General features: G+C 46.6%; 2 long non-coding RNA genes across 3 annotated transcripts; both read right to left on the bottom strand.

Annotated features, from left to right (window-relative positions):
* Positions 1–20,672, bottom strand: LOC101676803. The gene is made up of 4 exons (XR_006604555.1): positions 20,426–20,672; positions 2,981–3,049; positions 2,183–2,304; positions 1–56 (listed from the first exon to the last, which is right to left on the bottom strand). It is a non-coding gene; the product is annotated as an uncharacterized LOC101676803 (long non-coding RNA).
* On the bottom strand, positions 4,216–20,216 carry LOC123389876. Of its 2 annotated transcripts, none has more exons than XR_006604557.1 (3): positions 20,115–20,216; positions 9,312–9,441; positions 4,216–4,307 (listed from the first exon to the last, which is right to left on the bottom strand). It is a non-coding gene; the product is annotated as an uncharacterized LOC123389876 (long non-coding RNA). The 2 variants fall into 2 exon arrangements; XR_006604558.1 differs by lacking the exon at positions 20,115–20,216 and adding an exon at positions 13,492–14,027.
* Positions 20,673–26,603: the final 5,931 nt, after the last annotated feature.

Here is a 26,603-nt window from a genome sequence, read left to right as displayed (position 1 = left end):
GCTTCTGCCCCTCCTCGCTCATTCCGCCTCCCTCTCTCTCAAATAAATGAATACATCTTAAAAAAAAAAAAAAAAAAAAAAAGAGTTTCCCAGGCATCAGATACCTGACCCTCAGAAGAATTCTGAATAAGGGGTCACTGTGGAGGGAAAGCTATCCAGAGGCACACCTGGAGCCTCTAAGGAACAGACATCTTCTTTCTGGGCTTTGGCAAAGGAGCAAAGGAGCTGCAGCATGTGACACTTCCACTTTTGATTCTGGGATTCCTAAGCCTGTCTGATACCATTCATCAGGAGCTGGCATGTCACAGGAGGTGTGGAGGACACCCAGGACGGGGCCTTGCTCCAGGACAGCAGCCAGGGACAGCTGTGAGGAAGGACAGCCCTCGGATTCAAAGAGGATCCCGCAGGGCTGACCGCAGCACAGGCTGCCCAAGGTGACACCCTTCCCCTGCATCCTTGATCCTAGGGTTGTGTGGAAATAGAATTTAGGAGATACAGAGAAGCCAAAGTCCCTTAAATGGGTTCACTACCCCATGACTCTTTATCTGTGATGGTACTGGCTCTCCTGGGCCCTACTTTTGCCCACTGCCAGAGGTAGGAGCCTTCAACTGTTCCCACAGTCTTGGGCCCGAGATCATACAGAATGAGCTCCCACCGTGGTGGAAGTAGAAAGCCTGTGACCCGCTGCTAAGCCTCTGCTGGTACAGCCCAGGGACCATACAGGGTGGAAGGTGCATGAGACCATGAGACTGGCAGACAAAATTTTCTCCACACTGTCTAGAAGCACAGATCTCTCAATTCGGGGATTAGCAAACTTGCTGCAAATGACCAGAAAGTATTTTAGCCTTTGCAGGCCAGACAGCAACTCCTCAAACTATTCAACTCTGCTGTCATGCTGGTAAAGCAGCCATAGAGAAGACTTACATAAATGGGAATGGCTGTGTTGCAATAAAACTTTATTTACAAAGACCGGTGGGTAGGTGAAATTTGGCCCTTTCAGCCTGGGCTCCAAAGTCCAAACAGGCATTCTTTTTTTTTTTCAAGGCTACTAGAGTTTTTAAAAAACCCTTTGGTATTTGCCTTCCTTACTACTGGCAGATTACCTTTTTTCTTGGAAGGGGTACCTAAGTCTCAGTGTACCTGGACCAGAAATTAAAATGTCAGGGGGCACCTGGGTGGCACGGTGGGTTAAAGCCTCTGCCTTGTCTCAGGTCATGATCCCAGGGTTCTGGGATCGAGCCCCGAGTCAGGCTCTCTGCTCAGCGGGGAGCCTGCTTCCTCCTCTCCCTGCCTGCCTCTCTGCCTACTTCTGATCTCTGTCAAATAAATAAATAAAACTTTTTAAAAAAGAAGTTAAAATGTCAGATTTATTCCTTGTCGACTCAACTATATGACATGAAGGAGAAACCAAACCTCGGGACCAAGTTGAAAGGGTGTGGGGCTGAGAGGAGGCATTCCTCCAGTGGCTTCTGCTCACATGCACACGTTCTGCACCTGCATTCTGCTCCAGCTCCTTCCACCACACCATGGTCACTGAGGTTGAGATGCACCACCGACTGACGGACAACAAAGACCCCCCTGAGCAAGCACAAGGCTCTGGACAGAGAACAGGGAAGCAACCTGGACTTGCGGGACCTACAGTCTATTCACTCCTGGTTCTGCCACTAACCGGACCCATCTCGTTTCCTGTGAGTGAGCGTAGTTATACCTGTGCTTGCTCGTTAACAGAGCAGGTGAGGGATCAAATCAGGGAATAGCTATGAAAGGCCTCTGTGTCATATCATTATCACCCAGACTTGCACATCTCTAAACTATACTGAAGACAATGTCATGATGACAATAAAATCTTTGCGATTGTCAATACAACAGGCACAGGGGCTCTGGGGCTCACAATCCCACTGGCAGGGTCTTTCACACATGCAGAGGACACGTCTACAAGGGTTTTTGTCAAAAGCCCTGTTTGTAACAGCAAAGGAGGAGAAGCCAAGCACCCATCCTTCACCAGGGCACCGGTGACATCAAGTACGTGGCTGACGGTGGCAGCAGATGCAAGCAGCTGGGGACAGGGGCATGAGAAGGCAGTCACTGTATTCCTTCTGAATATATTTTTAACATGTTGAACTAGACAGGCACCTTCACAAATGAAACAATTCGGGAAAGAAGAGGGCAAATGTTCATTTACCTTTAATCTCCAGAAGGTGGTCTCCATCGTAGTCCCAAGATTTAGAATTTGACAATGACATTCTGTTTCCTGTAGAAATGCCTTTATCAGCTGACTGATGACATGGACTTGACTAAAATATCCTGAGAGAGAGACACAGAGACAAGCTATCCCTCAGTGAGGTCGGAAAGCATCCCTGCAGAGTCCGCCCCAGCAGAAGAGCAAATGAAGATTCTGCTGCTCTTCCTTCGGGTCAGTGATTTATCTGTGGACTCATGGGAGAAATCAACTTTCATATTCCCTACCTTTATTTTTTGTATTCTTAAATTTAAAGCTGCTAAAACCACAGTAAGTACAATCTATTTAATGATTTAATAGTGGAATTAAAGATCATAGAAATAAAATGTCCCTTGCAGCACCTGGATGGCTCAGTCAGTTAAGAGTCTGCCTTTGGCTCAGGTCAGGATCTCAGGTCCTGGGATCAAGGCCCACATTGGGCTCCCTGCTCCAATGTGGGCCTCTGGGCCTTCCAGTCATGCTCTCCCTCTCAATAAATAAATAAAATCTTTAAAAATTAAAATAAAATATCCCATGATTGTACATAGGAAAGACAAGTGTTTTACATCAAAACATCAGATCTAATGTTCCTCTTTGAAATATGCTTTTTCGAGGCCAGGTACAAACAACACAGGACTCAGCTAAACCTCAAAATGCGAGATCATGACAAAATAATATTTTGCAGTCAGACTATTTGTAGACCGTTTGTAGATAAATGGCCAAGCAAAATGAAATAAAAAAAAATAAAGCCGTATTTCTTACCATAGTCCCTTCATCTTCATCCTGCGTAGGTAAAAGCCTCTATGCTTATAAAATGACCTCACAGACCGTCTGTGGGAGAGAAAGGCATGAGCAAACATTGCCCCCAAAATTGACTTATTCAGCTCCAGGGTGGGGAGCTTGTGTAAAGAAGATGGGAAATAAAAGAGTGGAAAAGGAAGATAAAATCCATGTTCTAAAGTCCTGTTGCTTAAAGCATAACTATCTTAAGAATGAAATTTGAGTAGCATTTAGACACTTACTGCAATGTGATATAAGAGTTCTAGGTCTATTGATTCTCCTAATACATAATTTGAGATTGTACTTTACAGTTTATCTTGCATTTTATGTTTCTAGGAAATCATTTTTATTTTATGTTATAGAATATCGTCCACAACAGACTGGATATTGAAACAAAAACTTTAAAGATGCTCACCACACCCTATTTGGGAAGCCCTTTCTTTGTGTGCTGCAGCCTGGACATGCCAGCCCAGGCAGAGGAAGAAGGCAGGCAGGCCGCTGACATGCTGCCTGGGGCACCCAGCTCCCCAGGGCTCCAAGGTGGGTCCCTGCCTCTGGTTAGGAAAGCTGCCTCAGGCGCCCAGGAGGGAGGCTTCAGTCCTCTTAGGTAGGCCTGGCCCCATCTTCCTAAAGCCTGGGTTCACCCTCAGCTCAAGGTAAGATCCATGTCCTTATAGTCAGGGACCACCACTTTAAACGTTCTTTGCATTTCTTACAGAATCTACCCACAAGCTCCATCTTTAGGGCCAGGATTCCCTGCATGCTCAAGGACTGGGATCATTTGGCTAATTTCTCAATCTGATTGAGATTGCGATGAATCAATTGCAATCTCAAATCCTGTCTCAAATCTTTTCACTGCCTTGATAGAAAGGACTTGCAGAGACTAATAGTGCTACTATCACTTTAATAAGGCCAAAAAGGTGATTCCTTACTTAGACAGTTCACAGTAAAAGATAGCACAAATGGCTCTTAAACATATAAAATGATCCTTAACTTCAGCCCCAAAATAAGAGGAATAAAATAAAACAAATTTACTGTAAGATACCATTTTCCAGATTAACCACAATGAAAAGGTTCCTGTGCTGGTGAGGATGTTGGGAAATGAGCACTTTCATACGCCACTGGAGAGAGTGAACACTCTCTTTTGAAGAAGGAATCCCTAAAACCTCGGGCCTCTGGTCTGATGAGGGGACGTTGGGAGGGAGGGAGTCACTTGCCTCTATTAATTCTGGGGGCCTTCCTCTCCTTAGACGGTCTTACAAAATGCTGAATGGAAGGGTCAAGCCAGTAGCCAAGGCTTACTGCAGACCTAAAAGGGAAGAAAGGAGGCAGGCAAGGCGAGGTCAGTAGGTTCTGACCCAGTTCTCAGGAACCAGGTCAAAGAGGACCATCAGCTACCTCCAACAGCCAACAGAGGCAGATTCATGCTCCATTACAAATCTCAGCAGACTCAGCCATCCGTCTTGGCGCTCACATACACGGCCCCTCGTCACCAGCCTCCCTTCCCCGGCGACCATTTCTTCTCTCTCTTTGCTCATGTGCCTAACTCCCTTCCCAGGGCCCTACAGAGCACAGCACCTCACCTCATACCTCACCTAGAAGACCTCCCACCATTTATTCCCTCAGCAAACTCACTGGCAAGAGCCAGTCAGACAACTCTGCTTGACCACAAGTTCTGTGTCCGTAGGAAGGGAGATCCGAGATTGTTTCCTAAAACTCACAAAAGACTACCTAAGCCTTTCCCCCAGCTCTGTATTAGGTACCAGTCCTTCCACATCTCTCAGGCAGGTCATAATGGGAAAACTAAGAACCGATAAACACAACAGCTACAACAATAGTGCAGTAGCCTGAACTCTGGTCTTCACAACCTAGAAAATGCTATGGTAGCCTGAGCTCTCCCCGGTCTATATTACAAGGAACCAAAGTTTTAGTTTTCTAAACCAGGAGCTGAAGCCCAGATTACCAGTGAAGGTCTTCTGCCAACCATAAGGAACCAGCCTTAAGGAAACAAGAAGTAACAGAAAAAGCCTGGATCCCTAAGGCCATGTGAAGCCATTTTGGCCCTTGCCCTTCAATGGCTATCTTGGGAATTAATAAACATCTTTACCATTTAAACCAAACGGGGTAGCGCAGCCAGCTCTTGGTTTCAACTCAGGTCACGATCTCTGGGTTCTGGCATTCAGTCAGGCATCAGACTTCATCTTCAATGGGGAGTCTGCTTCAGGATTCTCTCTCCCTCTGCCCTCCCCCCCTCATTCTCTCTCGCTCAAATAAATCTTTAAAAAAAAAGTAATAAATCAATCAAATGGAATTGGTCTTCTGTTATTTTACCATGAAACATCCTAAGTGCTAACCTGAGTACGTTACCTCATTCCCATTTGCCTGATCAGTAAATTGAAAAGGGTAGGGCACACGCGACTGTGTGTGTGTCTGTGTGTGTGTGTGTGTGTGTGTGTGTTTTCACCCAGCTAGGTTCTAAGTTCTCAGATATCCATCTCAGACAGATAACATATGTTCTCTTCATATCCACCGACAAGGCTTACTGCTGTCCTGACTATGGTCTGTGCTAATCCTGTACCTGTCCCCACCAGTCTCCCACAGATGGCCATGTGCCCACCTCAGCAGACACCCGTAAGGAAGCAAATACCTTTGGCTACTCAAGGCAGCAACTCAGCACAGAAACACACTAAGTACGCACTAAGGGACACAATTACCCACAAGCCCAGACTGTCAAGGAAAACTGACCCACAGACTTTTACAAGGGTGAACACACTCCATTGTCTAAAACAGTGCTTTTCAAACAATGAATTGTGACCCATACACGTTCACAAAACCAATGTAATAGTCTGCAAATCCCTGGCTCAGAAAATGCAGATGGTAAGAGTTAAACAGAAAATATCAGCATCCATTACATACTATAAGAGTTAAAGACTGTTTTGTGAAGCTGTTGTTGAAGTCTGTGTTTGGGGTGTAAATGCCCTGAGAAGTTTGTTCTCCAAACCAACAAAACCAAACAGACTCTTCAACACAGAATGGTGACTGCCAGAGGGTAGTGGGGGAGGGGGGGTAGCAAAACTGGTGATGGGGATTAAGAGGCACACACTTCCACTTATATAAATAACTCACAAAAATGAAAAGTACCTCAGGAATATCATCAATAATATCATAATAATGTACTGTGACAGACAGTGAATACACATAATCGTGGTGAGTGCTGAATAAAGTACAGACTTGTCAAATAAGCAATGCTGCACACCTCAGATTGATATAACATTGTATAGATCAAACTGTATTTCAATAATTAAAAGAGAGAAAATTGTGTTCTCACTGTTGGTGATTTGATGGGCACTGTCCTCAAAGGCATCATCTAGTGCCCTCTAGTGGTTAGAGCCACATCTGCAGTTGAGAAAGAACCACAGACCAGAGAGGAGACTAGTCCTCAAGCATGGCTGGCTGTCTGGTTGGAAGGGGCCTTCCAAATGACCTGGTCAACCCTGACATCCAGGGCAAGAACCCTTCAACAACACCAAGCCACCGCCTGAGCACGCCCTACAAAGAAAGCACTCGCTCCACCGCTGAGCAGCTCTACCTACTAAAAAGCTGACCAAGCTGCCTTCCTCTAGGAGCTCTTCCCTGGACTTCCTACTGCCCTCTCCTGGATGACACGGAGCAGCTTCTGTATTCGCCCTCAGCTTGACACTATTGATCCAGACAAATAATACTTCTTGAGTGTCTGCAAAGTCCAGGCATTGGTAGACAGAGACAGAGACAAAGTAAGAGCTTATGCCAGATGAAGGACAATAGCAGGGGATGAAGGACCTGCATCAGACAAGGTCAAAGGGAAGGCCTCTCTGAAAAGGGGAGGGCTGCGTGGACTCCCACAGAATTGGAGAAAGCTGTGCAGAAGGAACTAAGGATGGAATGAGCAGCTGATAGAAATGCTCTGGGCAGGAAGTGCCTTGGAATGTTCCAGTAGCTGCAGGTAGGCAGGGAGGCTGAAGAACAGCAGAGAAACAGGAGAAACTTCAGACTTCTGGGGTCTCTGTAAGTGTGTGTGTGTGTGTGTTAATTTTTCTGTTTTAAAATTTTTCTACACTACCCATATGCCATATTTCACTCTAAGACACCATCAAATATAAGACTGAAAAAAGAAAGAAGAAACACTGTCAGTTAGTCAGTGTTCTTCCTATTGCTTAGAATTTTATTTTGATTTTGAGTTTGTGCTGATGAAAACGCCCTTCAGATGTATTTGAACAGAATGAAAGGGAAAGGGTGAGTGACAGAAATTGGTTAAGTCTTTTATATTTAGGGTCATGATCCTTCCCAAATTTATGTGTGTATGTAAAGAATGAGGTAGGGGTCAAAGTCTGTTTTGTTTCCACTTCAGTATCCAATTCATCCAGTATTATTCACTACAAAGACTCCCCTGGGTCACCTGGCTTGTTCACCTGTTGGGCATGGTCCTCAGCTTAGGTCATGATCCCTGGGTGCTGAAATAGAGCCCCACATTGGGCATCCTGCTCAGCAGGGAGTCTGCTTCTCCCTTTCCCCTTCCTCCCTGCTCATGATCTCTCTCTCTCTCTCTTTTCTAATAAATAAATTAATTAATAAATAACTTAATCAATCTTTAAAAAAATAAAATTGAATGACTTCCTTTTCCCCACTGAACTGACACTCTGGGCAAAAATCAATCAACAGTACCTGTTGTGATTGGTCTATTTTTAGACTCTATTCTGTTTCATTGATCTATCTTCACACCAAAGGGTTTGATTACTGTCGTTTCACTGTTAAGTCTTGAAATTGAGCAGGAATAAGTAGTGTGGGTTCTTCAACTGCATTCTTTTGAAAACTTGTTTGGCTATTCTAGACCCTTGGCATTGCCATATACATGTGGCATCAATTTGTTCATTTTTTCTACAAAAGAGGAAAAAGATGGCTAGGAGTTTGATTGGGATTGCATTGTTTGCATGAATCAAATCATGGAAAACAGAAATCTCAATGATGTCATATCTTCCAATGCATAAACAAAGCCTATCTCCCACTGATTTCACTCTTCTTGAATTCCTCTCAACAATGTTTTGCTTTCTGTAGGCGTTTCATGTCTATCATGAGACTTACTTCCAGCCAGTTTGCCTTTTTGTTGCTGTTGTTGTTTTTTAAACAGGCTCCACACCTACCATGGAGCCCAATATAGAGTCCAAAGCAGGGTCTGAACTCACAACCCTGAGTTCAAGACCTGAGCTGAGATCAAAAGTCAGATGAGTCATCAACCGAGCCACCCAGCCACCTAACCAGTTTATGTCTTAGATGCTACTGTAAAATATTTTAAATTTTTATTCTCCTATCCATGTACATTTATCATGCATCTGTCTGACAAAGAATTCCTATCCAGAATACATAATAACTCCAAAAAGTCAAAACCAAAAACAACATTGACAACAACAATGGGCAAAAGATGAACAGACAGAGCCCAAAGATGTAGGAATGCCCACTAAACACATGAAAAGGTGCCTAACTCAGATCATTTGTCACCAGGGAAATGCAATGTGAAAGCATAATGAGATGCTATTTCACCCTCACTGACAACACAGAATGTTAACGAGGATGCTGAGCAACTGAGTGTCAGTATATTGCTGGTGGGAAGTGTAAACTGATCAACCACTTTGGAAACTAGGCTAGTACTTCAATATGTCCCCACCCTGTGACTAAGCAATCCCACTAAGCAAGTTCAGGAGAAATTTAAGACTTCTGTAAGAAAGTTTATTGTAGCCTATTCACAATGACCAAAAACTTGGATACAACAAAATGTCTAACCATCAGATGAACAGATGAATAAATCGTGGTTTAAACACACTACATAGAAAGGAGGAAACTACTTTACACTGATGAAGATTCTTTCCTTGACCAAACTCTAGCCAGACTGCTCTGAGCCCTCTTCTCAAACCTGGCTTATCATATACCAACTCCAATAAACATTAACATAGTTTCTAACAGCTCCAGGTCCCAACCCTGCAACACAGGTCCCCCTTAGTGCCTGCCTGAGGAAACTCAAGGCATCTACTGAAAAGTCAGGCCCTTGTCTCCCAGTTAGCAAATACGGGCGGTTTCATATGGACCAATACGTATTCTACTTTTTGTCATCTGTTCCTCCCCTGACTTTACTCATCCCTGGCCTTACTTCTTCATTCTCTTTAAAATGCCCTCTGTACAAATCAAGGCAGAGTTTCATTCATGCAGGACTCTTTTCCTGATTCCAACAGTTATTACTGATTAAAATCTGTCCTCTCCACTTGAACCATCAGGGTTTGTTTACCTTTGGAAGTGCACACAACATGGATGAATCTCAAAGAACACACTGAGTGAAAGAAGACAAAGGAATTGCATATGACAAAATTCCATTCACACGTTGTTCAAGCCCGGGCAAATATAATCTTCCGTAGATCCTGAAATCAGAAAATGACCAGCGGGGGTAAGGAGACTAAGTACAAAGAGATACGAGGGTAACTTCTGGAGCTTCAGATATATTTTATGTCTTGTGTTTGGGGCTGGGACACAGATACACAATTGATCCTTCAACAACACAGTGGTTGGGGTACCCATTCCCGTGTAGTAAAAAATCTGTATGTAAATTTCATCTCCCCCCAAATTTTACTACTACTTGCCTACTGTTGACCAGAAGCACTACTGGTAATAGAAACAGTTGATTAAAGGTATTTTGTATGCTATATGTATTATACATTTTATTCTTTCACTAAAGTATGCTACAGAAAATCATGAAGAAAAATACATTTGCATTACTGTGCTATATTTATAAAAAAAAATCCACATATAAGTGGACTCATGCAATTCAAACCCATGTTGTTCAAGAGCCAACTGTGTACATTTCTTAATGCTCATCAAACTGAACAATGAAGACTGAGCATTTTCTTTTATACATTATGTCTTCTCCCCTGCTCACCTATCTCCAGTATCTTTCTTCCCCACCCTTCTGTCTCTTTGGAATACCTGGGGAAATCCTTATTTTCTTTCTTTTTTTTTTTTTTTCTTTTAAGAAGGCTCCATGCCCAGCATGGAATGCAACATGGGGCTTGAACTCACAACCCTGAGATGGAGACCTAAGCTGAGATCAAGACTCACATGCTCAACCCGACTAAGTTACCCAGGCACCCCTACCTAGGGAAATTCTAAAGAAAAACAAAAACAAAAACCAATGAGAGATGCAGCTGACCCTCCAAGTTCCCCTTTCAACATACACCTATCCCTGTTCCTTAGTAAGAGGACCCCAATTTTGTTCAAGGTACCAATCTTCCCTGTGAGAAATTCTCCCCTCCCACACATTCCTGCAGCTAGGAGTAGGGCCACATGCCTAGTTTTGGCCAATGACATGTATGTTGAAATCTACACAGTATGGCTTCCTGAAACGCTATTGCTCTCACAGACTTAGACATGTGCCTTTTGTCAGTGTCTCTTTCTTCTCTTCCTCCCTGGAGTCCAGCTGCTCAAATGAACTAAGAAAATGGTGCTATTCCCTGGCACAAACCTATTTTTACTCTGAGAAGCAAGCTATGGGACCTCTCAATCAATTCACAATTAAGCTACATTGCAAGTCAAAACGTGTAGGCATCAAAATGAAAACAGCAAGTCCAACTGGAAGTGAGGAAGGATATATGCATGGCTATGTTAAAGCATATGTAAGAATTTGGTATCTAAGTTATGTTTCAAATCCATGAGGGATATAGACTATTGCTAGATGGTGTAGGGACAAAAAGGGCTACTTTATATTATACAAAATAATAAGGTTAGATAAATGGTCTAAACAATAGAAGCCAAAACCATAAAAGTGCTAAAGTAAAATGTAGTACTGGCTGAAAAAGGTCCTTTAAAGCATTATCTCAAAGCGATGAAGTCAGACTGCCAAATCTGGTACCATAAAGATTCAGAATGAAATGTATCATGAAATGTATGGTACAAGCTAAACTCAAAGACAAGCAAGAGTTTGGGACAAAAAACTACAACAAGTACAGAAGCCAAAGACTACCACTCTACATATAAAAATTCTTACAAATCAATATAAAGGGGCACCTGCGTAGCTCTGCCTTTGGCTCAGGTCATGATCCCAGGGTCCTGGGATCCAGCCTTGTTTCAGGCTCCCTGCTCTGGAGGGGGGCTTCCTTCTCCCTCTCCCTCTGCCTGTCACTCTGCCTACTTGTGCACTCGCTCTCGCTCTCTCTCTCTCTCTGCTGCTCCCCTTGCTTATGTTCACACACACTCTCTGTCAAATAAATAAACAAAAACTCAAGAAAAAAATCCAAAAATAAAAAAGTTAATAACAAAAACATAAAAAATCAAAGAGACAACCCACCGGGAAAATGCTAAGGAGAAAAGGTTCATATAAAAAACTGACAGTGACAGTGACCAACTGAAAATTCTCAGTCTTCCTACTGATTATAAAAATATAAACTTAAGGGGCAACTGGGTGGCTCAATAGGTTGAGCATCTGACTCTTGATTTTGGCTCAGGTAATAGTCTCAGGGTTGTGGGATCTGGCCCCATTCAAGCTTTGTGCTCAGCGGGAAACGTGCTTCAGATTCTCTCTCTCCCTCTCCTTTTGCCCCTTTCCCATTCTCTCTCTCCCTCTTTCTCTCTCTCAAAATACAAAGAAATCTTTTTCTACTTCCCAGCTCACAATTTAAGAGACTAAGATTATTCTGTGATAGCATCTCATTTACCATGGGTGAGAACAGAAATTGACGTAACCTCTTCTGAGGACCATTTTGCAGACACTTCTCCCCTGAAACCCATCTCTTTGAAAAATTCAAACACACATGCAAAAATGTTTAACACAGCCCTAAACAGCCACCCAAATGACAAACAAAAGTGTTGTCACATGAAGTAAAACCACACTGTGGAATACCATCCGGCCAATTTAAAAAAAAAAAAAAAAAAGAGGCAATAAATTATATGCCCAATTTATTCAAATTAGATTACCGAGTGGAGAAAATGTATTCACTTTTGTCATTGAAAATGTTAATCCTCAAGGGGCACCTTGCTGGCTAGCTGGAAGAGCTGGTGATTCTGATCTGGGAGCTATGAATTCAGCCCCATGTTAGGTAGAGATTCCCTAATAACAAAATCTTAAAAAAAAAAAAAAAAAAAAAAAAACTTTAAAAGAAAAGTAATTAGTATTCTAGATCTGAGGCCAGTGCTTTCCATATATATTTTCCAAATTTAATTTCTTACCTTTTGGAAAAAATGGGGGGGTGGCAAAAATCCAGAAAAGCCATGATTTATTCGACTTTCTTGATGGGCAAGTTTGGCAGCTAATTTATCCTCACCAGAATATTCTCATTCTAAAGTGACACGTCTTCTCTGGGGAGGGAAAACAGCATCCCCTCACCTTCAGAATATCTCAGGTCAAAATTTCAACCCTGCTCTCTGGGCTGAGCTGTGTAGATGTCAACACTGTGCTGGGAAGGAAGGCGTAGGTCTCCGGAAAATGCTGCCTCTGCCAAGACGTGATCCTGTGACCCACTTGCACAACAGTGACATTTTTCAATGCAGATGACAGCAAATTAATTTTTTCACAACGGAATTTCAGTCTTAACAGCCTTTGGCCTGGTTTCTAAAACACACAGACTACTCAAAACCAATGAAATGGACATGGTAGTCTTGAGACCTTGTCAGGAAATAGAACCTTGAGCGTCTACATTCAGTTCCTTATCACTCTGCTGGCTGAGAAATACTTGCTAGGAGTCTACATGGCATGGGACACTGAGACATATGTGGTCCCTCTCAGCACCATTATTCTCACAGTGGAGGGGGGAGGACAAACATTAAACGAGACTCTGCATTGAGACAGGACTGACTGCCCCGAAGGACATGCACAGAGAACAGATAGTGGGCTGGACCTTGTCTGTAAGCGTCAGGGGCCTCCAGAGGGAGCCGCATCTGACATGAGCTGGCAGAGTCAGAGGCTGGGCATCTTCTTGACTCATGGCCTCACCCACATCCAATCTGTCAGCATATCCCAACAGCTCTTCCTTCAACATGTACCCAGACTCTGGGCGATTAACAGCACTTCCCCTCCTACCACCCTGATCCAAGCTGACAGTATCTCTTGTCTTGGAATATTCTAGGAGCCTCCAAACTGATCTGACTGATTTCACCTTCGCTGTTCTCAACAGAAAACTGAAGTGATCCCATTAAAATCCAACTCAGGTCACTTCATTCTTCACTTCAAAATCCGCCCCCACCCACCCCTGCCTGGCCTCCAGTGGCTCCTACCCTAGGTCCCTAAGACCCCATCTGCTATTATCCCCCCTCTCCCCGACTCTGGCCTTGTTATTCCTGGAACAAGTCAGCCCAACTCTCTCCACAGAGACCTTCCTACTCCCCCTTCACTCTGCCAGGGACACTGTGCCCACAGACATGCACAGGGCTCACTCCCTCACCTCCTACAAGGCTTTCCCACCTTTGTCCTCAGGGGGCCTTACCTGGCCATCCCAGCTTAGATGACAGCCGCTTCCAACCTTCCTACAGCATCCAGCACCCCCTGACATGCCAGATTTCTTGACTCTGTTTTCTGGCTGCTTCTCACTGGAAGAAAGGCTCACTAACTGTTCCACCCCGATCTGTTTGGGTCACGTCTGGAACCATGTGAGAACTGTGCCTCTGGCAATTGAGTAACCATTCAATAGAGATTGTGGAGTCACGGCATTCACCTGAGGGGAGATGAGAGCTCTTGAGTGAGGGGGGATTGAGGAGAAAGTGTCTGGGGCAGAGGGAGCGGCCGAGCTGCCCTAAGACCAGTGGGCACAGAGCACATTGGAAGGACTGACCAGATCCCGTAGTGCAGCAAAGGTGATTGGGAAGCAGGACTGGAGAAGGAAGATGGACCAGGTGTGCAGACACTGAAGGAACATTTGGGTCCATCTCCAACAGCTACAGGAAGCCAGGAAACTGGGGCACCTGGGTGGCTCAGTCGTTAAGCTCTGCCTTCAGCCCAGGGTCCTGGGATCGAGCCCCCAATTGGGCTCCCCACTCAGCAAGAAGCCTGCTTCTTCCTCTCCCACTTTCCCAGGTTGTGTTCCCTCTCTCGCTGTGTCTCTCTCTGTCAAATAAATAAATAAAATCTTAAGAAAAAAAAGAAGCAGCAGCAGCCAGGAAACAAGAAACTAGGCAGCGATATGAATGCGTGGGGCTTCCACAAATCTCTGGATTCCAGGGGAGACAGTTCTTGGGGGAGGTTGATGCACCTGGAAGCTCACCAATCACACTAGCACTGTGGATCACACCACAAATGACCATAGCTCGGAATGAGAGGGCAGAAGCAGTGGTGGAGAAAAGGAGGTAGATTCCAGAAAAAATCAGCCGACAAAATCACACGTCTGGGTGAATGATCGCAGAAGGGGGAAAGGAAGTCAAAGCAGAGTTCAAAAATGACTCTTCCCTTTTGCACGTGGGAGCTGAAGGGCACACTGGTCCCAGTCATGGAGTTCAGAGGGTGGGGGTGACAAGGAGGAAAAAACAGGCAGGGGATCTCAAAGCACTTTTGGAAGGACTGGATTTGAGATAATCCAAATGCAGGTTTCCAGTTGGCAGCAGGAGACCAAGGGCACCATGGGAGGATCATGAAAAGCAAAGGGAGTCCCACCACACAGTGCAGATTCTACCTTGTGGCTGGTCGGGTATCAAAAGGTTTCCAGTAACATAGTAACAGGAGAAGATGTGGGATTCCAAAAAGATCACCTTGGCCAGATCAGGGGAACTTGGGTGGGAGAAGGAGCTGCATGAGAAGCAGGCAGAACAAGGAGGAAGTGTTGCAACAGACCAGATAGGAGAAGGGGCCTGAGCCAGGGAAAGAAAAGGGAAGAGACTTGCCCTTTTTCACCAAAGCAGCTCTCACGTAGCTCCTGGAGATGGTCAAAAACCCAGAGTACATCACCTCCCTGACTTGAAACCCCTGGGTCCTCCCCTGCATTTCACTCTCTGAAAGCCTCTCCAGGATGCCCTCTTGCTACCCGCCCCCCGACACGTCAGGTGCCGCTGACACAGCCCTGGGCTTCAGTGTTCAGGCTAGTTTCTCCTGTCTGGCACACACCTATTTGTCTTGTGAAGACTTCCCTCCTCCACTGGGAAAGAAGGAAGAGCAGTGCTGACATCAAGAAGGCGGCCTGGCACCATGAGCAAGGCTGCACAGCAGACACAGAGAGGCCATGTGTTTCCCCTGTTGGACATATGCGACCTCAAAGAATTGCAGCACTTCCTCTCTTGTCCAAACAGACAAAACCAGGTTGTCATGCCCATCACAAAATACCAATCATCCTCTCTCCCAGCTCATAGGAGTGAGTGCCTTCCTTCTGAATTGACACTGTTCATCTCACTACTCACACCTCCTTCTAGAGAAGACCGATGGACCTACCCAGTCCCAGAACTGTCCCAAAGCACCCAGCCCAGAGCACACTCCTTCTTCCTTGATTGCTACCCAAAACATCCACCCAAAGCCCAAATCCTGTATGTTCTAACACCCTCTTTCTTACTGATCAGCCCCACAATTCCCATGATGTGGGTTCTCCCCCACGATGAGTAACAGAACCCACTGTGTTTAAGGAAAGGTGTGCTCCCAGTGGCCTCTGGGGAGGATGCTGACCACTGTCACAAGAGGAAAGGACGGTTCCCTTTCTTGGAGGGATGTCCATGGAGTTCCAATCTGAAGGTTCCCATCTTCTCTGTGAAGCAGTATGCATCCCATGGCCCATGTTATGCAGAGAATGAAGGAGGGTAGCGTCAATCACAGGGTTGAGGAGAGTGGGAAAAGTCTGCTGGAAGGATTCTGGAGAGTGGGAAAGGGAGCTGCCCAGGGAACCACAGAATGGGGGAGCTCCATGAGGGCACAGGGGAGGCTGGTTCACAAGAACTCGCAGTTGTTCCAAGCTGCCCTGCTGTGTGATTCCCACCACGAGGATTCAAGGCGAACATGGATGCTTTGCTTCACCCATGGCTTAGGGTTTACTCAGATGAAAGGCAAGGGTGGTAGAAGCATTGCCAGGACAACTGCTGAATCATGGGCTGGGAAATCCAAGCTCAGGTGAGAGATGAGAGCCTCGAGGGAGCATCTAAAAGACAGAGAAATCCAAGGAGGTCCTCGGGAAGAGCACGCAGATGGCAGAGCAGAAATGACAGAAGGAACATACTGGAAAGAGATTGGGGTTGAAAGGTGCTGCACTGCTCACGTGCAAGGTGGTGCAGCACCAGGGTGGAAATCCAAGGCACCACGGTGATAGTGGTGGCAGAGATGATCATGGCAAAGTAGGCATTTGAGAAAATGAATGCCTGTTGGAGGCTGGGCCCTCCATGCACACACTGAGGCCACCCCAGCTAATGGCAAGAATCAAGACAGAGGAGGCTGTGGGCCTGGAACCCAAGTCTTCAATGAATTAGGTGAATAACTACGAGGAAGGGAGAAAACAGTAATGATGAGGAGGTCAGGATGCTCTCCCTGGGGACCACAGATCTCCAAGAAATGGCATGGGGGCAAAGAAGCGAGAAGATACCATCTTGAACCCCCCAATCCTGAATAATGTGGGGTATGAGAACACAGGCAGCACCTTAGGAAGTTTCAGGAACAGATGTCCCCCCAGGGTCCAAGCAAAGACAGGGAGGAAATGGCTAATGGACTCCTAATTTCCCAGGATACAGGGAAGGGTTGGGGGTGGGGGTCACAGGAAATAAAAGAGGGAACTGCCTTAAGGGAACAGCAGAATGGAAAGATAAGGGAGAGAGGAACTGGGAGTCACGAGAGTTGGTGATCACGGTAAGTGCTTGAAAGAGTCCTATTGAACCAAATGGAATTATTAGAATATAATAACATATAAGCCCGATGTGTCCAATAGAAGAGTTCTAACTGTAGGATGGTAGGAGTGAGAGCACCAGTCCATGATGAAGGTCAGGACACTGATGATGGTGACATGGTGCTGACACTCACTACCAGTCTTGAACACCAGCTGTGCGCCCGGCACTGAGGGGAACACTCCGTATCTAGTCCTCCCAGCAGTCTTCTCTGGAAATTCCTTGCATGGCTAGCCCCAGGAGGGCTCTGTATTGAAGGCAGGCATACATCAAAGCAGTGGCATCCTAGGACTCTTGGGAGGCTAACTGGCTTTCTTAACATGGCTGTAACCTGGGGAGGCAGGAACCAGCCTGATCCACAGTGAGGACATAGTCAGTAACTACATCCAAATAATATTCAGAAGGAGGGAAATCATGGGTTGCGTTGAGTGCCTGACTCTTCATTTAGGCTCAGGTCATGACGTGAGGATCATGACATCTATCGCCACATCAGGCTCTACACTCACTGTGCATTCCTGCTTGAGATTTTCTCCCTCCCTTTCCCTACTCCTCTCCCCACCCACCGTGCGCACCCCTGCCACAGGGGCGTGCACTCCTTCTCTAAAATAAATGAATAAATCATATGTACAAAGAAAAAAAGAATGGAGAGAAATCAAAAAGTAGTAATAATAACTTGTGAAAGGCATCACTCTGGGCCAGATCCTGTGCTGACTGCCTTGAATCTATTTCTCATTTAGTCCTTACATCCCACAGGCGGGTTACCATTCTTAGCCCCACTCCAAAGAGAGGACTGGGGCAGAAAGGGATTTGTCCATGATTCTTGCAAGGAATCCCTGTGTTATTAATAACATGACTCTCTGACAAGTTTTAAGGATTTAACACACCACAGTGAAGATGCAGATCACGAAATCATGGAACTTGAAGGACAGAGGCCTGCAAAATGGCTTCAAACATTAACTTGTGGATTTTCCCAATCTTCTTGCATGTTGTTCCAATGAAGGAAAGGCCAGCGCAAAAAAAAGCTGTCATGAAACAGATCCACATGGCAAACATACCTGGTCTCTACAGCCCGGGACCTATCCCAGAAGATCTGACTCAGTGAGTCTAGAGGAGGATCTAAGAATCCTCCTCGTTTTTCTTTAAAAAGCCCCAGAGGCTCTGCTGATGTGCCCTTTGGCCTGGGTACGACTACCTTAGAGTCTCTGCAATTCCAAACCCAAACTTCCCCTACAATGTGTAGTGGTTGGCAGACATGGGGGGGCATTGGAAACTGAGGCAGAGAGGAACAGAGAAATTATAATAGCTTTCCCATAGAGAGACAAGAAAAGGTAAGCTGTAGTTATGCTACTTCTCTCTCCTTTTGTTGTATCTGAGTTACTCTACAGTTTACTTTTTTTTAAGTAAGCAAGTTTACACAAACTGTTACCAACAAATATTAAATAAATCCATATTAACTTTTCAATAAACATAATCATAATATGCTATTGAAAAGTATTTTCTTGGGGCGCCTAGGTGGCTGAGTGGGTTAAAGCCTCTGCCTTCGGCTCAGGTCATGATCTCAGCGTCCTGGGATCGAGCCCCGCATCGGGCTCTCTGCTCGGCGGGGAGCCTGCTTCCTCCTCTCTCTCTGCCTGCCTGTGATCTCTGTCTGTCAAATAAATAAATAAAATCTTTAAAAAAAAATTTAAAAAAAAAAGTATTTCTTTCTCTCTGATCATTTCAATGGTACATCAGATTCTCTTAGCCAACAGCAGTTGATACGAGAAAAATTATTTCTGATTCAACAGTGCTACACATGGGGTCAACAGCCCCTACAAAATGGAGAAGAAATGAAGTTGGGTCGAAGCCATTTACGTTCACAAATGTCACTGCAGACTGTCTCCAAGTCTTCAAAACTTATGTATTTATCTATTTATTGCATCAACCACCACTAACACCTATTACATGTCATACATGGCTCTTTTAACATTAAATACCATTTCATCTTTACAATCATCTATGAAGTAGGATTATTATCATCCCCATTTCTCACATCAGGAAACTGAGATAAAGAGTGCTTTAGTAACACAGCTCTTAAGTGGCAGAGCTAGGAGCAGCTTGGCTCTGGACTCCATGGTTTCAGTCATTATGCTTAGTCTCCAAGAACCTACAGAAAGAGCAAGTCTTAACCCCAAACCTTGGTTTTCCCCACCCTACAGTCCCCACGTGGCCCCAGCCTCAAGGACATTCAATTCCTTTAACACTCCCGTCCTGTTCTAATGGAACGCCCTCCCACGTCTACCATTTGTCTTAGCCTTCCGATCTCCGCTGAGACATTATTGCCTAAATTACAAACTCAAACACACCCTGTATTTCTCAGCACTCAAGGGAAAACTCTAATTACGTATTTCACGGCTAATTATTTGCTTCCTGTCTCGCCCAAACAGGTGGTGAGCACCTCAGATACCGGTCAGACTATTTAACATGTGCTCCCAATCTCCATCAACCACCCACCCAAAAGGAAGGGCCCACCACAAAGTACAGTCTCAACAATTTCTGCTGAACGAACTACACTCCAGCCTCGTGCTTGCCAATATGTCACAAACATCTGTGCGCACCACGCTGCCCCCACTACACCCCTGAGAATGTAGACTCCGGTGGCCTCCACGCAAAAGCTCTGGAAAGGACTGGCTCTGCCCACCAATATTATGCGGTCCTGGGCCCGCACTCCCTCCAAACCACACTCCCCCCCCCCACCCCGCCGCCTTGATTGGCCGGATCTCAGGTGCACAGTGGGGATCCTGACAACCCCCAGTGGAATGTAACCTATTTAAGAGGGAGAACCCGGGGGCGCCTGGGTGGCTCAGTGAGTTAGGACGCTGCCTTCGGCTCAGGTCATGATCTCAGGGTCCTGGGATCGAGCCCCGCATCGGGCTCTCTGCTCAGCAGGGAGCCTGCTTCCTCCTCTCTCTCTCTGCCTGCCTCTCTGCCTGCTTGTGATCTCTCTGTCAAATAAATAAATAAAATCTTTAAAAAAAAAAAAAGGGGCGCCTGGGTGGCTCAGTGGGTTAAGCCTCTGCCTTCGGCTCGGGTCATGATCTCAGGGTCCTGGGATCGAGTCCCGCATCGGGCTCTCTGCTCGGCGGGGAGCCTGCTTCCCTCTCTCTCTCTCTGCCTGCCTCTCCATCTACTTGTGATTTCTCTCTGTCAGATAAATAAATAAAATCTTATAAAAAAAAAAAAAAGGGAGGGAGAACCCGAACTTCTCCCCCAACAACTCCACACTTACTCCCTTCACGCCACCGGTCTTCCGGCAAGACTTTAGTCCCAACAAGGCCGACACCCCGTCTGCCTGCTACAGGAGCATCCCCAGCCCCGCCATCCCCAGACCCGGCGCACCGCACAGGTGAGATAATCAGCCGCTCCATAAACGAAGCCCCGCTCCGGGCTCTTCACAGCTGTGAAAGGAAGGACGCACGAGGTGACCGCGAAAGACCCTATTCCTGAGACACATCCCCGCCTCCCACCAAGGCCCCAGCCCCCACCCCACCCCACCCCACCCCCAGGGTCGCTGAGCCCTGAGCCCCGGCCCGCAGGTACCTCTGAGCATAGAAGCATTTTCACGAGCGCCCGCGCACTCCCTCCTCCTCTGTGTCTGTCCAGGACGAAGAACAGGAGTTGAATGACGGCGTCCTCAGGTCACTGGCCTTGGGCGCGGGTGTTCCCGGATGAAGTGCCTCACGGAGAGAGGGAAGCGGGGTGCCGAGGGGAACCGCCAGCCTCTGAGAGGCCGGTGAGAGGGGCTGGTTCCACCCACTCAGGGATGCCGCTCCTGTCAGGGCCGCGAGCGAACAACCTTCCCGCCCATTGGCGCGTCTGCCCAGTCGCTGATTGGACAACTTCCGCGCCCCCCTCGGGCTGCAGAGGGGCTCATTGGATAGCTCGTACATCCACCAAATGCAGACACCCGCCCGGGAGTAAGCAATCCTTTTTGGGAATTGTAGTCCTGGGAGCGCGGGGAGCACCCGGGTGTCCTTTCCTTGTTCAGAACCTATTATAACTGTCATTCAACGGGCAGATCTAAAGCATTGGGGCAGAGAAATGGAACCTACAAGCCCACTTCTTTATTTGTCTAGAATTTTTTTTTAATAAATGCAGGACAAAATACATGTACAGAACATCTTAACTGTGCATAATCATGAAACCCGTGAACGCACCAACTTCAGAAATAATTGAGGTGCCCCGGGAACCCTTCTCCTCCAGGGTTCTACCCTCCCCCTCCCTAAAGGTCACGAATATGGTGATTCTTGTTTCTCCTCCCACCATTCCGTTCTTTTTCTCTGCAGTATTTGATTATATATGTGCGTTTCTCTAAACATGCGTTCTGCTTGGTTTGAAAGTCATAAAAATGTTCTGTTCCCTTCTTTCACTCCATAGTATGGTTCTGAAACTCAGCCACTGGGGCTTGTAACTGGCAGCCCTAGTTCGCTTTCACGTTCCTACAGTTCGGCATTGTACCGGTTTTCCACACATTCCTTCCTCCACCTCTGAAAGGGATTCTGGGCGCAAAGTCCTTCCTTAAGGACGACTCCTGGCGCACAGTCTGCGCTCCATTAACATTCGTTCAGTGGTTAAAACTGAGCCCGGACTACCCGTCACACTAACACTTGTTTCTTCCCGCTGGATTTTCTGCGCTTCGCGCCGACGCTGAGGATCCTGGCACCTCTTCGCCTCTGTGAATGAGTCTAAAATGCTCTAAGCCGCCAGAAGAAAGCCGGCTTTCCCCTGGCGCACCGATGACTACCATTCCCAGAAAGCATTTCGGTGCCCTTTAGGCGTCTATTTCCATTCCCCGCCCCCTCGGCAAGCTTCCGGGTTGTGTGGGTGGCAACGAAAGAATTATCCAATGACCCCAGAGCAGGGCCAAGGAGGCCAATAAACCCGGGCCAATAAGCGTCTAGATTACAGTGAGCAGGAAGGTGTCTGGGGGATTGGACGTCAGAGGCGTCATCAAGCTGCGCCAGCGGAGAGCGGTGGAAGCCGGTCCATCTCTCCTGTCTTTTCGGCGTTTGGTTGGTTCCCTCCGTGTCTTGGACGCCTTCCGTGTCCCCGGTGGGCACAGCATCCCAGAACCTCCACGCGCATGGCCACTAGCCTGAGGTCGCCCTCTTTCACCTCCTTTTCTTCCTCCCTGACAGACACAGACCACGAGGATGTGCGCAGCCCTTGTGAAGATGCTTCTATGCGCAGAAGTAAGGGGGGGGGGCTTCCTTTTTTTTCCGATTTGTTTGTTCCTGGATATACTTGTCGGGGGCAGATATGTCTTTTCACCCTGCTCGTCTTTCTCCGTTTTTTGTTTTTTGTTTTTTGTTTTTTTCAGCTGGGACGGTCATTTTGTTCATGGCTGGATTGGGAGCCTCAAGCCCCTGGATGGCCGCATGAGTCTTTCTGACGAGATGGGGAGCAGCATCACTAAGAGAAAAGCAAGTGTGCTGTTGAGGGTTTCCCACGGGGAGAGAAGTAGGACACCAAACGCCTCCACCCTCCACTTTTCGGTTTTGCATCAGCTCCTGGGCCCTGCGCCGCCATGGATGTGTACCTCAGAGCCCTGAGGGCTCAGGAGGACGCAGGGTAACAGGGAGAGGAGCGGCAGCTCAGGAGCCCTGCAAGGCCACTCCCATTGCCTGAACCACAGTGACTGAGGGGGCAGCCAGGGAGCCATTCTTACATTTCCCTGGGGTCGCAGCCCCCCTCCTTTCCACCCACAACACAGAGGGCCGCCCCCAGGGCTGTGCTTGGGGTGTGCTTTCCCCCATAGGATCTGTTGGTCAGCATCCAGCACTGGCCCAACACCCAGTCCCTGGAACTCAAGCACACCAGTCAGCATGTCCTGTGGTTGCCGACCTCAGGGGGGAGCCTTGGAGACCAATACAGGCCACATGCAGGTTACATAGGTGACACCTCCCTCCTAGATACAGTCAATTCACTTTTTTCTCAGGATGGGACATTAGTTTGGAAATGGATGGCAACCTCCATGTGACATAACAGAACGCGAGCCAACCCATAAGCTGGCCAGCGATTGCCAGTTCCTTCCCATATCATGATTGTCACCACTGGGGTCATGACCTGAGCTGAAGGCAGACACTTAACTAACTGAGCCACCAAGGAGTCCCTATAATCCCTCCTATTTTAAGCCCACAGTGCCCATTTCCCTTTGGGTCTGTTGAAGAAACCTAACCCCCTTTCCCCCACTTCTCCCTCAGCCATAGGTACCATCTTTGAACAACTCTTTAGACAAGGCTTCATGTCTTCCATACTCCCAAGTGCCCTGTTGCCTTTTCTGTTTTTCCATATTCAGCTATATCTCGGGTTTAGGTGAATTCAGGGAACAATGATTGCTGGATAGGAAATTCAGTCAACTGGCTTTCAGGGAGTTGCTTGTTGTTCAGTTGGTGTTTGGTGCACTGGCTTGTCTGGGTATTGGCCTGATTGTGTATGTCTTAGCTCATCAACTCTTGGTCTTTGTCCTTTGGAAGGAAGGAGAGAAGAAAAGAAAGGAAAAAGAACAAAAAGAAAAGAAGGAAAAAAGGAAGAAAAGAAGTAGGGAGAAAGGAAGGACCATCATCCCTGAGGTAAAACTAATTAACTAACCTAGCTGAACTCCAACGTAAAAAGGCATCATACGGACGTAGACCATTCCTGACACATCAAAAATCTCGGCTCTTTTGCTCAGGAGAACAATTTCTCCCAGTTCATTCTTCCTTTCTCCTTTGCCACTGTCCATATCCAACTGCCAGACCAAAATGTGCTTTGAAAGTGCTGAGTCTCTGAGAAAAACTGGTGGTGGACGTATGTTCTTAGAGTTTCTCCTTCACCACAAGCCAAGAAACTCAAGCATCTGCAAAAGACTTCACAAAGAATTGGAATGGGAAGGACTCAGTGATGATGACGATGATGGTGGTGGTGGTAGTCTTGATATCATATTATATTAAACAACCTCTTTTTAAGATTTTCTATTTATTTGGCAGAAAGATCACAAGTAGGCATAGAAGCAGGCAGAGAGAGGGGGAAGCAGGCTCCCCACCAAGCAGATAGCCCATTGCGGGGCTCTTCCCTGGACCCTGAGATCATGACCTCAGCTGAAGGCAGAGGTTTTAACCCACTGAAACACCCAGCAGCCCCTAAACAACTCTTTATAGATCTCCAGTTATGAACCAGTCTGTATGCTCAGCCCTCTGGGTCCAGAATTGTGTAATAAAAATACAGTTTATTTATTTTTACTGAGGTATATTTGACATAGAACATTGTGTCAGTTTAAGGTGACTTGATACTTTTGTGTTGCAATACAGTTGTCATTGTACTGTTAGCTAACACCTCTATCATGTAACATAATTCTTATTTCTTCTAGTGTTGGGAGCAATTAAGATCTAGTTTCTTGGGGTGCCTGGGTGGCTCAGTGGGTTAAAGCCTCTGCCTTTGACTCAGGTCATGATCTCAGGGTCCTGGGATCAAGTCCCGCATCAGGCTCTCTGCTCAGCACGGAGCCTGCTTCCCTCTCTCTCTCTCTGCCTGCCTCTCTGCCTACTTGTAATCTCTGTCTGTCAAATAAATAAATAAAATCTTTTTTTAAAAAATCTAGTTTCTCAGGAAGTTTAATGTTTCTGATATCATTGTTGTCTATAATCACCATACTGTGTATTAGATCTCCAGGACTTACTGAACCTTCAGTTACACTATGTGCCTTCGACAATACCTCTCCCATTTCCCTGCCCCCAGCCCTTGGTAACCACCACTTCATTCTGTTTTTACAAATTTGGGGTTCTTTTAGATGCCACATAGAAGGATATGGTTTAGAAGCACCCAGGTGGCTCAGTCAATTAAGCTTCTACCTTTTGATTTCAGCTCAGGTCATGATCTCAGGGTCATGAGATCAAGCCCTGTATTCGCCTCCAAGCTCAAGCTGGAATCCGCTGGAGATTCTCTCTCTCTCTCTCCCCCTCATTCTTTCTCTCTCTCTCCCCTTCCCTGACTTGCACATGTGCTCTTTCTCTTTCTGTCTCTAAGTAAATAAATAAATTTTTTTTTTTTTTTTTAAAGAAAAAAGGTACGTTATTTGTCTTTCTCTGGCTTATCTTAGCATGATGTCTTCAAGATCTGTATTTGTTGTTGTAAGTGGCAGAATTTCCCTGGCTGAATCCTAGTCCATTGTAGCTATCTACTACATCTTTATTCACGCACCCATTGATGGACACTTAGCTGGTTTCCATACCTTGGCTCTTGTGAACAGTACTGCCACAATCATGGGAATACGTGTCTGTCTGGTCTTTCACTGAGTACTTAGTACCACAAGGACAGTTTTACACACTGTACTTGGATTAAGTCACTCGATTTCCCAAGCATGACAGCAGGAGCCACTATGATCATCCCCCCAGAGCATGAGGCCAAGAGCAGCGCAGTAGTGCACACAGTCACACAGCTAGCGAGCAGGAGAGCAGCTTTGCAAAACCAGTGGTCCAAGTCCAGAGCCAGTCTCCTGAGCACTGCTCTGTCCTGCCCCTTCCCAGCTCCTCCAGAGCCTGTGGTCTAGGCTGGGGTGGCAGTTTGGGTGGCCAGGCTGAGTGGTGAGGAGTGTGAGGAGCCACAGTGAAGGGGAACTGTCTAAATCCTTTTCTCAGAATCACCAAGTCTAAGCAAGATCTTGAGACGTCACTAGACCGAATCGCATCTCCCCAGATTCCACTTCCTTATTCTCCACCCAGGATGGTACCATCCAGACAGCCGAGCCATGAAGGCAGGGCTTGTGGTCTCTGCCGGACAATTGGTTTGTCTCCATTAGACTTCATGTGTCTTCCTGGAAAACTCCAGCAAAAGGTCATGAGGCTGGAGGGCGCCTGGATGGCTCAGTGGGTTAAGCCTCTGCCTTCGGCTCAGGTCATGCTCTCAGGGTCCTGGGATCGGCCCCCACACTGGGCTCTCTGCTCATCAGGGAGCCTGCTTTCCCCTCTCTCTCTGCCTGCCTCTCTGCCTACCTGTGATCTCTGTCTGTAAAATAAGTAAATAAAATTTTAAAAAAGACAAAGGTCATGAGGGTGGAGCCCTTATGAATGGGAGTAGTGCTCTTAGAAAAGAGAACCCAGAGAACTACCTAGCCCCTTCAACCCTGTGGCAATACAAGGAGAAGTCTGTGCCTCCGAAGATGGCCCTCACTCAACCATACCAGCGCCCTGATGTTGGACATCCAGTCTCCGGAACTGTGAGAAGTAGATTTCTGTTTCTAAGTCACCAAGTCTGTGGTATTTTGTTATAAGAACTCAAATGGACTAAGACACCCTCCTAAGCAGTTTGTACATCTTATTTATAGTACTGAGGTAACAACTAATTATTATTATTGTTATTTTTAAAGATTTTATTTGTTTGAGAGAGAGAGTGAGAGAACACAAGCAGCGGGGAGGGTCAGAGGTTCCCCCACCTCCACCTCAGCAGGGAGCGCCTGCAGGGCTTAATCCCAGGACCCTGGGATCATGACCTGAGCCGAAAGCAGACACTTAACCAACTGAGTCACACAGGTGCCCTGGTAGTGCCTACTTAGTGTACACGTAGTTATTGGGGATGTCTGACATCCCAGCTAGACCATAGCCCTCCTAAGCACAGCAGCCTTCTCTGGGTGACGCACTGCCATCTCTCTCTCTCTCATGCCCAGTGCCTGCCAGAGAGTAGATATTGAATAAATACGTAGTGAGTGGATGTTGAAGGCGAGGCTCAGTTATTTCAAAACCTC

The sequence above is a fragment of the Mustela putorius genome, unplaced genomic scaffold (assembly GCF_011764305.1).
Source record: "Mustela putorius furo isolate JIRA1106 unplaced genomic scaffold, ASM1176430v1.1 tig00004041_pilon_pilon_pilon, whole genome shotgun sequence".
Lineage (NCBI taxonomy): Eukaryota > Metazoa > Chordata > Mammalia > Carnivora > Mustelidae > Mustela > Mustela putorius.
Note: the sequence above shows the minus strand (reverse complement) of the source record. Positions and strands in the feature narration are given on the sequence as shown.